The sequence below is a fragment of the Podarcis tiliguerta genome (genome assembly GCF_965153285.1).
Source record: "Podarcis tiliguerta genome assembly, chromosome: 3".
Taxonomy (NCBI): domain Eukaryota; kingdom Metazoa; phylum Chordata; class Lepidosauria; order Squamata; family Lacertidae; genus Podarcis; species Podarcis tiliguerta.
The window spans coordinates 88207400-88218118 of record NC_139536.1 but is presented as its reverse complement, the minus strand read 5'-3'; the positions used below and the strand labels follow the sequence as shown (position 1 = coordinate 88218118).

Genomic DNA, 10719 nt, shown 5'->3' with positions numbered 1-10719 from the left:
CACCTCCAGATCTATAATCCTCCAGCTCTTTTTTCTTAACTGGTTAGGCAGAATCTTCCCTCCAAATACCCTAGTTCAGGCATGTCCAAAGTCCGTTTTGGGGGCCAAATTTGTGTCAAATCCTTTAAAAAGCTCAGCAAGGTCAATTCTAAACAAAACTCAACAGCTGCAACCCTAGCAACCCTGAAAAAAGCTCAACAGCTTTGGTCGGCCCTCACGCATATTCACTTCATCAAATCTGGCCCACTTGCACATTGAGCAAGCCTTTGGTCTGTGATTAGGATGTAACTGTATCTCTGTGGCACTCTAACGTTGAGGTTGGAGGGGCCAGTCTGAATTTATGATTTCCCAGGTTATCTAGATTGGAGTTGACTGAAATAGATGTTTATGAGGGACACTGAACCCCACACACCACCAGGCCGATTGTAGCCTTAATCAGTGACAGCAATGCAACATCGATGTTACTCTCCCCTGGGAAAAATAAATGCTTCTCAGTTCAATCCCAAGCTTTAAAACAGTAAAAATTAAGCCTGATTAACAAAGGCTGTGTACGTGGAAGAATTATGTCTATGTAGTGATCATATATAGGGACGCGGGTGGCGCTGTGGGTTAAAGCCTCAGTGCCTAGGGCTTGCCGATCGAAAGGTCGGCGGTTCGAATCCCCGCGGCGGGGTGCGCTCCCGCTGTTCGGTCCCAGCGCCTGCCAACCTAGCAGTTCGAAAGCACCCCTGGGTGCAAGTAGATAAATAGGGACAGCTTACTAGCGGGAAGGTAAACGGCGTTTCCGTGTGCGGCTCTTGCTCGCCAGAGCAGCGATGTCACGCTGGCCACGTGACCCGGAAGTGTCTCCGGACAGCGCTGGCCCTTGGCCTCTTGAGTGAGATGGGCGCACAACCCTAGAGTCTGTCAAGACTGGCCCGTTTGGGCAGGGGTACCTTTACCTTTACCTTTTTAGTGATCATATAGTTGAGTGGATTCCAACCACTGGGGTGCCTTGAATGATGGTCAGGGGTGTTGTGGGCAACCCTGGCCTCTGCCCCTCTTTCCTCCCCTCCCTCCTCTGATGCCCTCTTGCGTCTCTGCCTCTCAAAGGCTTGCATAGCTGTTTGTTGCAGCAGCCCTGGCTCCAAGCTCCCCAGGCGAATGGTGCCTCTGGGACTGGTCAGGGGGTGCTGGTTGCCAGGAGCTGAGGCAGCCTTGGAGCAAGCAAGCAGGTGAGGGAGGCCAGACAGCCAGCCCTCGCTGTTGGGAATGGACAGACAAGTCCCAGGCCTCTGTGGGGCAGTGTGAGGAGGAACCTCTCTTTGGGGCAGGGGAGGGCAGCTCAGAGACCAGGGGCAGCAGCTGCCCAGAGGACTCCCTAGGACAGGGGTCTGCAACCCGCGGCTCCGGAGCCGCATGTGGCTCTTTTACACCTTTGCCGCGGCTCCGGGGCGGATACTAGCGAGGGGAGGAGGCCCATTGTGCGCCCCGACACTCCCCACTGTGGCGGGCGCTGTACTGGCTGTGATGTCGCATGGGGGCGGTGCGTGCGTTAGTCACGCACCGTCCCAACGTCACCTTCCCGCCCGCCCACCCGCTACATTGTAAGGCGCATGTACGCTGGTCACTGCATTGAAAGGGGGCATGTATGCTGGTCACTGTTTTGAAGGGGAGTGAAGAACACACACACCAAAAAAAGGTAACTTGTTAATTTAACATTTATTTCTATGAGGAGGAGTAATTCTGAGGGGTCAAACAAAGAAATAATTTAAAAAAGTGACAAAAAAGTTATTTATATAATGACGAGTTTTGCAGCTCCCAGTTTTTTTTCTTCGGAAACGGGTCCAAGTGGCTCTTTTTGTCTTAAAGGTTGCAGACCCCTGCCCTAGGAGAGGGAGAGGAGAGGAGGCTGAGGGAACACTCCACAAGGGAGAGTGTTTGAAAAAGGGTGAGAGGCTGCCAGTTCTGCAGGCAAGGGGTGACAGAACTGGGCTCCTGGGCTCCACAGGGGTGCCACAGAAAGAATGTAGTTGGTCAAGGAAGCCATGGACTCAAAAAGAGTGAAAACCAATTAATAATAATTATTATTATTATTATTATTATTATTATTATTATTATTATTATTATTATTTTATTTATACCCCACCCATCTAGCTAGGTTTCCCCAGCCACACTGGGTAGTTTACAGCACATAAAAAAATGGTAAAACATTAGACATAAAAAATTTCCCGATACAGGGTTGCCTTCAGATATCTTCTAAAAGTCATATAGTTGTTTATTTCCTTGGCATCTGATGGGAGGGCATTCCACAGGGTGGGTGCTACTACCGAGAAAGCCCTCTGCCTGATTGCCTTTTTATTTCACTACCAGAGTTAAGCATGTGCTTAAAATCCTACCACTGAAATCAATGACGCTTACAAATGCTTCCTGGGTCTGGAATGTGCTGATATTTTGGGCTCCCGGTCTACAGCCTGTTACTCTTTCTGGAGCAATTATGGCCTGAGATAGGCTTGCGCAACATGTAGCCCTAGGACATGGATGGCATGCCAGTTCTGTATCCCAGGCAGTGAGGCAGACTCCAGACTTATGCTAGCTGCTGGTATGCATCTAATGAGTAGGTTTGCTAGGTACTGAATCATGCCATCCAGCTATTCTTAATTGGATGGTATGGTACCAGCTTACTTGCCTCTCTTTGTTTTTTTGGCATTGGATCTAACAATTCTTCCTAATATCTAATGAAGTTTCAAATTCCTTATTATAGTATTTTGAAGGTAGATTTGCTAGATGCCCTGGAAATGTATTTTGAAACAAGATTTGCTGGATGCTCTGGAAATGTCGGCACATTTCACATGTAAATATATGCCTCATTCCACACCCAGTAAGTGTGGGGTGCCTTTGCCCAGCGGTGCTGTGGCCCACAAAAAAATACTGAGCAACTTGTCCAGTATCCTGTCTGTGTGGGCTCATGGGAAAAAGCTGTCCCATTAGCCCTTGCAAAAAAAACCACACTGATCTTTAAGTACAGTGGTACCTCGGGTTAAGAACTTAATTTGTTCTGGAGTCCGTTCTTAACCTGAAACTGTTCTTAACCTGAAGCACCACTTTAGCTCATGGGGCCTCCTGCTGCTGCCGCACCGCCGGAGCACGATTTCTGTTCTCATCCTGAAGCAAAGTTCTTAACCTGAGGCACTATTTCTGGGTTAGCAGAGTCTGTAACCTGAAGCATCTGTAACCCGAGGTACCACTGTAATCTCTTTGCAAAAGGTCTATCTGTCTCTGATTTAATCAGCAAATGGCACAACTGGCCTAGTAGCTGAATCAGCCAGCATCTTCCCCTCACCAGAACGCAGCAGACTAGCTTAGGCGATGCAGGGCAAGCTGCATGGCACCCAAAGCTCTGTGCTTCCCCAACTGAGCATGTGCCAGATGTTTTGGACTACAACTCCCATCAGCCCCAGCCAAGCATGGCTGTGCTAGTTGGGGACTGATGGGAGTTGTAGTCCAAAACTTCCAGAAGGCATCAGGTTGGAGAAGGTTGCCCCTAGGCTGACACATCATCACCTGGGGTTTTTTTTAGAAAGAGAAATCATTGTTATACAACGCTTTTGCTTTTTTGAAGATAGAAAGGAAGAACGAATGTCTGGAGAGCTCTTCACAAAGGAGAGTACTAACATTACTCTACCTCAAGTATCATTTCTTTGCAGTGTTCAAAATTGTTAACATTTGAAAGGGTTCATTAAGAGTCAAAACGAAGTTCTTGTATAACGAGCTGTCATAAGAAAGGCACACGACTCTCTCTCTGACAGACCGTCCTTCATAAGGGTTCAAGGCTGTCACAACCGAATTACAATTCAAAGGGGCTCTTCATTATCTTTTTATTTAAGTGTTACTAAATTCTTTTTTTATTTTTAATTTGTGCGCTCCCCGCTCCCTCAAGAGGCACTGTTTTCTAGGGACAATGCACTGTTAGCACATTTTATAATTGCAAAGTTAATTATTTAGCAGTTTTCATGTTTGCTAAGTGTGTGAGAGAATTATTAGCTCAGCGGTAGAAAAAAAAATCAGATACACAATTTCCCTGATATATTTTGCTGCTGGGGAGTGGGGATGGTGGAGGCAGACAAAGAACTGGGTTTGTAATTGTATATAAAGGGACAGAAATTCGTAAAGCAAAACTGGATTAAGAACTCCCAATTCCCGCTTACCTACACACTCCACTTCCAAGTAAGGTCCACAGAGAAGGGTGTCAATAGATGACCCAAGCCTGTCTGTCTATATCTGTTGGAGGCATTAACCAGTGTGCACTTAATTTAGTCCAAAATACATGTTACTTATTTTCCGCATTCTATCCCACAATGACAATTTTCACATATGGGCACAAATAGTGCAAGAAAAGATTATGTTGTCCTGATGTGACAAAATCTTTTGCATCTAGCACTTGCCTCCATCTCATTAGGTAGACTGAAATGAAGAACTTTGGCTCCATGTTTATGGGTAGCAGAAATGAAGCTAGGCAAATTATTATAGCAGTCTTGAAGAACGGTGTCTCCTGCTTCAGAAGAAATCTTCAGGTGGCTCTAAAAATCTTTAATCGGCTAACGAGACATTTGGAATTAGGGAACAACTCCCCCCAACCCCTTCTGATTCCTGGATATGCTAATAAAACTCTTTTCCACGGTAATAGCACATTCAATCTTAAGAGGTTAAGGGATAGGTTTTTAGAAGTGATTTAAGGAACACTACTTAAAAAAAACCACAAACCCAGTGTTGTGCGGATATTTCTAAGCTTTCTTTGCCTTCTTGTTATCTTCAGATGAGGATGGCACATTAAGCTAGGTAACACTGTAAAAAGAGGAGAACAAATCCCTGGTGTTTAAGTTTCTACTTTCTTGATAAAAGAACAATAAGATTAAAATGCCGCTCTTGGAAAGATGTTGAACATGATGGGTCTTTGGCCAGATCTAGAGAACACTTCTTTTTCACTATCGGAAAAGGGAGAAAAGGAAACCTTAAGTGAAACCTGCAACAATTCTGATAGATACTAGTATTTATTTATTTACATATACAGTCATATCTTTTGTTACGTTTGCTTCAGGTTGTGTGATTTCAGGTTGTGTCCTGCGGCGACCTGGAAGTGCCGGAAAGGGTTACTTCCGGGTTTCACCGCTCGTGCATGCGCAAACGTGTAAAATGACATCATGCACATGCGCAGAACCGGCAAATCGTGACCCGCACACTTGCAGACGTGGGTTGCGTTCTGCTCATGTTGTGAACAGGGCTACGGAACGGATCCCGTTCGCAACAAGAGGTACCACTGTACACACCTACAATGTATAGACCGCCCTACAACAAAGGTCTCTAGCCCACCTGCAGGAATCAATGACATCTTCCTCTCCAATTTGAATAAAATATGGGGGGGGGGCAAATAAGCCCACCCTGCCGAATCAATCACATGACACGGTGCACACACACAGTTTGAATGGCAATGCCCATCAACGGGGGGCGGCCTCCTCAAATATTATATGGAGGGGGTTCCACAGGGAGGGCACCATTGCCGAGAAGGCCCTCTGCCTGGTTCCCTCTTGCAGTGAGGAAACCGCCCAAAGGCCCTCGGAGCTGGATCTCAGTGTCCAGGCTGGACGGTGTGGGTGGAAACATGTATACAGGCCATCAGGGACTCCCTACCTGTAAAATGGGGGTGATGGCAGTGGCTTTCATGGGCTTAACTCATGAAGTGTAAAAATCCCATTTGCATGGCAGCATCATTTGGTACAGAGGGGAGGGGGGCAGGGAGAGTATCACATGAAGAGACCCTCAAGCATATAATTAAATGTTCTTCCTACATTGGGATGGTCTTACTCATGCATTCCTGTTTATTCCAGACATGGTAGCTCAGTCAAACAGACTTATCTGTTTCCAACAGGAAAATGGAAACCCTCGGGTGTTTTCTTCTTCTTCTCGCTATTATTATTTGACTGTTATGCATTCTTTTGGAAGCTCAAACCTTTCTGATACAAATGATTTGCCAGCAAACACTTCATCATTTAAGTACTGGAATTGCTGCCAGCTATGCTACAGCGGCTTGTTTCGAAACATTTGTGCTTAGGTGAGTGAAATGAAGACTAGTCATGCAATTTCGAATGCTGCTTTGAAGTATCAAGCACAATGGTGGGACGTGTACTGACGAAGGACCCAGTTATATAACTCCTGCTGATAGTTAAGCCTCGTATTTGAAACAAGATCCAGGGAGTATATGGCTATATGGTATAATGGACTGGATAAGAGCCAACAAACAAAAGCTCAGTTCAGATAAGACTGATGCACTCTTAATGGGCGGTTCCCTAGACCGGATGGCTGGAAGGGTGCCTGCTTTTGATGGTTACACTCCTTCTGATGGAGCAGGTATACTTGGGGGTACTTATTGATCCTTTGCAGTCACTTATAGTTCAGCTGGCCTCGCTGGTGTGGAGTGCCTTCCATCGGTTTTGGCTGGTGGCCCAGCTGTGCCCCTATCTGGAGAGGGATAGCTTAACTTCTCTTGTCTACGCTCTGGTAACCTCTAGGTTAGATTACTGCCTCTGAAGATCGTTTGGAAACTTCTACTGGTGGAGAATTTGGTAGCAAGGAAGCTCACCTTCCACTGTATTCTGCTCTGGTCAGACCTCACCTGGAGTACTGTGTCCAGTTCTGGGCACCACAGTTCAAGAAGGACACTGACAAACTGGAACGTGTCCAGAGGAGGGCAACCAAAATGGTCAAAGGCCTGGAAACGATGCCTTATGAGGAACGGCTAAGGGAGCTGGGCATGTTTAGCCTGGAGAAGAGGAGGTTAAGGGGTGATATGATAGCCATGTTCAAATATATAAAAGGATGTCACATAGAGGAGGGAGAAAGGTTGTTTTCTGCTGCTCCAGAGAAGCGGACACGGAGCAATGGATCCAAACTACAAGAAAGAAGATTCCATCTAAACATTAGGAAGAACTTCCTGACAGTAAGAGCTGTTCGACAGTGGACTTTGCTGCCAAGGAGTGTGGTGGAGTCTCCTTCTTTGGAGGTCTTTAAGCAGAGGCTTGACAACCATATGTCAGGAGTGCTCTGATGGTGTTTCCTGCTTGGCAGGGGGTTGGACTCGATGGCCCTTGTGGTCTCTTCCAACTCTATGATTCTATGATTCTAAGATGGTTTGACCATATTACACCGATCCTGGCCCGGCTGTACTGGCTGCCAATCGGTTTCCAATTCAAAGTGCTGGTTTTGACCAATAAAGCCTTAAAAGGGTTCAGGACTGTAATACCTCCCACACATGAACAGAACCTAACTGACGTGCTGCGACACACAGTTTTGTAAAGCTCTGGTCCATGCTTCCGGAAGCAGCGCTGCCTAGAGCACATGGCAGCAACTTCTATGTAAAGGAGTTATAATAAAGTGAGAATAGGGAGAGGCATCTGCACACCTTGGAGATAGCGAGAGGCTGTGACTTGCTCAGGGCCGCTATTCTAGGAAAAGAAAGGCAGCTCTGTAGGAACATTCCTATTGCGGCGCAGGAAAAATAAGCCTTTAATAAGGAGACTGCTTCAACTGATCATATGAAACAGTTTCATATTCTAAACATATGTCTCTTTGAACTGCTCGCTATAGATCAAGTGCTGTGCGCTGTCTGAAAGATTGGATGACAACGGATCACAAACCGGAGGCGATTTCTAGCAACTTCATTCCACTGTGCCTGCAGCCAGGCAGTTCATGAGGACACCAATCTGAGATCTGTGTTTTGTATGACTCTTTGAATTAGTCACCCTACTTTATTTCCCCCCATTCTTACTCCTTCCATGGCTACCTTTTCATTCCATGGCTTCCTTTTGAAATACCCCTTTTGTTCTTTAGGTTATTCTTAAAAGTTATCGTTCATTGTTTGCATTTCATTAGATGAACTATTTTGGGAAAGCACAACGGGACCCTGGTTATTAGAAGTGTCTGTGTGTTCAGAGTTGGCTTTATTCTTCCATTAGTGTGCAAGTAGTGTCAATATCTGGAAGGCTGTAGCCTTAAGCACTCCTACAAGCAGCAAGAAATTTGGACAGGATACACATAATCTTCTCTCAGCGGTGTGATGTCCTGCCAAAATAAACATCTAAGCTTCTCTTTTCCTTTTAATGTTATCATCAGGTAGGAAATTCTTCTTCACAGAGAAGAGGTTTTTGTTCTGGAAGGATTTGAATCACATTAGAATTGTGTGTCCTTATATTATCGACTATTTAATAGGATTAGTTCTTCCTTACCTGTTGCCTGTTGGTCCTGCTTATCATTGGTCGAACTGCTGTGATGTCATAGAATGTTAATGCTACCTGATGAAGAGAGAAGGGATTCCACACACAATGCCGACAAACACTGCAGCTTATCTGTGAGAGGGAAGTGCAAAGTAACAATAGCGGTTGTTGTTGTTGTTGTTGTTGTATGCCACCCATCTGACTGGGTTGCCCCAGCCACTCTGGGCAGCTCCCAACAGAAAACACAATACAGCATCATGTCCTGTCCTTGAGGACACTGTCATTTAGAGCGCTGTGTTTAAATGTACCAGTTCAGAAATAAAAATGCAGGTTACGAAGGAAGTGAACTCATGCCCAGAACCGACAATCACAGCTTCTTTCATTCAAGTTCATTAAGTGTAAGTGGTCCTCATCTTGAGTCCTAGCTAATATTCACCCTTCATTTAAATTCCCTGATAAAAATGTCAGAAGAAACCAACAATGACTCTGTCCCGCAATGTTAACATTTATTTATCGCACTGGCAACAAGGAGAGGTTATGACTATATAATGGGACCTTTTGGTGCAGGTCTTCACCTCCTGGATGTGTCAATAGTTGCAGGAAACAATTCACACCCCAACATTTGCCTGAAGGGATAGAGAATATACATGCCTTTGTGTTAGCTAAACTGAAATTACCCTTCAAATCAATTAACTGAACGGGACAACATGCCGGGCTGTTTTTAAAAGCAGCTGAACAATTTATGTGCTGTCAAGATTTTGACATACTGTTTCAAAATGCTCAGCCTACGATACTAACTCTCATAGGATCTCTCAAGCTTATCATCAGTTTAAATTTCCACTTAAAGATACAGGACTCTGCAGGGGGAGGGGGGAGAGGGAGCGGCAACATCAATATCAGGGGCGAGGAATCTGTGACCCTCCAGATGTTGCAGGATTGCAATTCCTATCATCTCTAACCATTGGCACTGCTGGCTGGCGCTGATGGGTGCTGGAACCCAACAACACCTAGAGAACCACAGGTTACACCCACCCACAATATCCTACTGCAATCAGGCGTACTGCAGGTAAACAAAAACCCCTGCAAGTTCATAAACTGATTTAGAGGTTAAACTAAAATGGATAATTCAATTCCAATATCTCTGTCCATTCTATCATGCGTCTGCAAGGTTCTAGGCTTCAATGAAACTTTATTAAAAAGGAGAGATAAGTGATACTCATAATTCCTGTGTATCACCTAAATCTGAAGTTTCTTGCACACAGGCGAGAGAGATACCAAAGCGACTTGCAAGAGATGGTATGAAATCTGTTAACACCAGGAGCTAGATAAGGTGACTGATGTTACATGGTGAAGCCTGGATGGAAAGTCCAAATCAGCCTGGATAGCTCAGTTGGTTAGAGAATGGTGCTGAGAACGCCAAGGTTGCAGGTTCAATCCCCGTATGAAGCAGCTGCATATTCCTGCAATGTAGGAAGATGGACTGCATAATCCCTTCCAACTCTACAATTCTAGGATTCTAACATGAGAGCAAAAGTCGTTGCTTCTGAGAGGGAACCATGGCTCAGTGGAAGAGCCAATCCCTGGCACCTGCACTTTGAAGGCTCACCGAGTAGGAGGCATGGAAGTCGTAAGACCCTGGAGAGCTGCTGGGCTAAACAGACAAATAGTTTGACTTGGTGTATAGTCGCTCCGACCACTTGCCTTTTTGAGGTACAGTGGTACCTTGGGTTACATACGCTTCAGGTTACATACGCTTCAGGTTACAGACTCCACTAACCCAGAAATAGTACCTCAAGTTAAGAACTTTGCTTCAGGATGAGAACAGAAATCGTGCTCCGGCGGCGCAGTGGCAGCAGGAGGCCCCATTAACTAAAGTGGTGCTATAGGTTAAGAACAGTTTCAGGTTAAGAATGGACCTCCGGAACGAATTAAGTACTTAACCCGAGGTACCACTGTATTACAGGGACGCAGGTGGCGCTGTGGGTTAAACCACAGAACCTAGGGCTTGCTGATCAGAAGGTCGGTGGTTCGAATCCCCGCGACGGGGTGAGCTCCCGTTGCTCGGTCCCTGCTCCTGCCAACCTAGCAGTTCGAAAGCATGTCAAAGTGCAAGTAGATAAATAGGTACCGCTCCGGCGGGAAGGTAAATGACGTTTCCGTGTGCTGCTCTGATTCACCAGAAGCGGCTTAGTCATGCTGGCCACATGACGCGGAAGCTGTATGCCGGCTCCCTCAGCCAATAAAGCGAGATGAGAGCCACAACCCCAGAGTCGGTCACGACTGGACCTAATGGTCAGGGGTCCCTTTACCTTTACCTACCACTGTATTACTCTCAGGACAGACTCTGGCATATGTGGATAAAGCCAAACAAGACTTCTAAGATCGAACCAACTTTACAAGCACTTGTGGGTCTGCATTGCGAGATCCGAAGAGATGGCAGTAGTTCTGAAAGATGTTTTTTAAAAATATATAA

General features: G+C 45.8%; 1 long non-coding RNA gene across 1 annotated transcript; it reads left to right on the top strand.

Moving 5' to 3' along the window:
• The first annotated feature begins 1343 nt into the window (after nucleotides 1-1343).
• On the top strand, nucleotides 1344-10394 carry LOC310673427. The gene is made up of 3 exons (XR_014508994.1): nucleotides 1344-1371; nucleotides 1883-2008; nucleotides 9957-10394. It is a non-coding gene; the product is annotated as an uncharacterized lncRNA (long non-coding RNA).
• The last annotated feature ends 325 nt before the right edge of the window (nucleotides 10395-10719 follow it).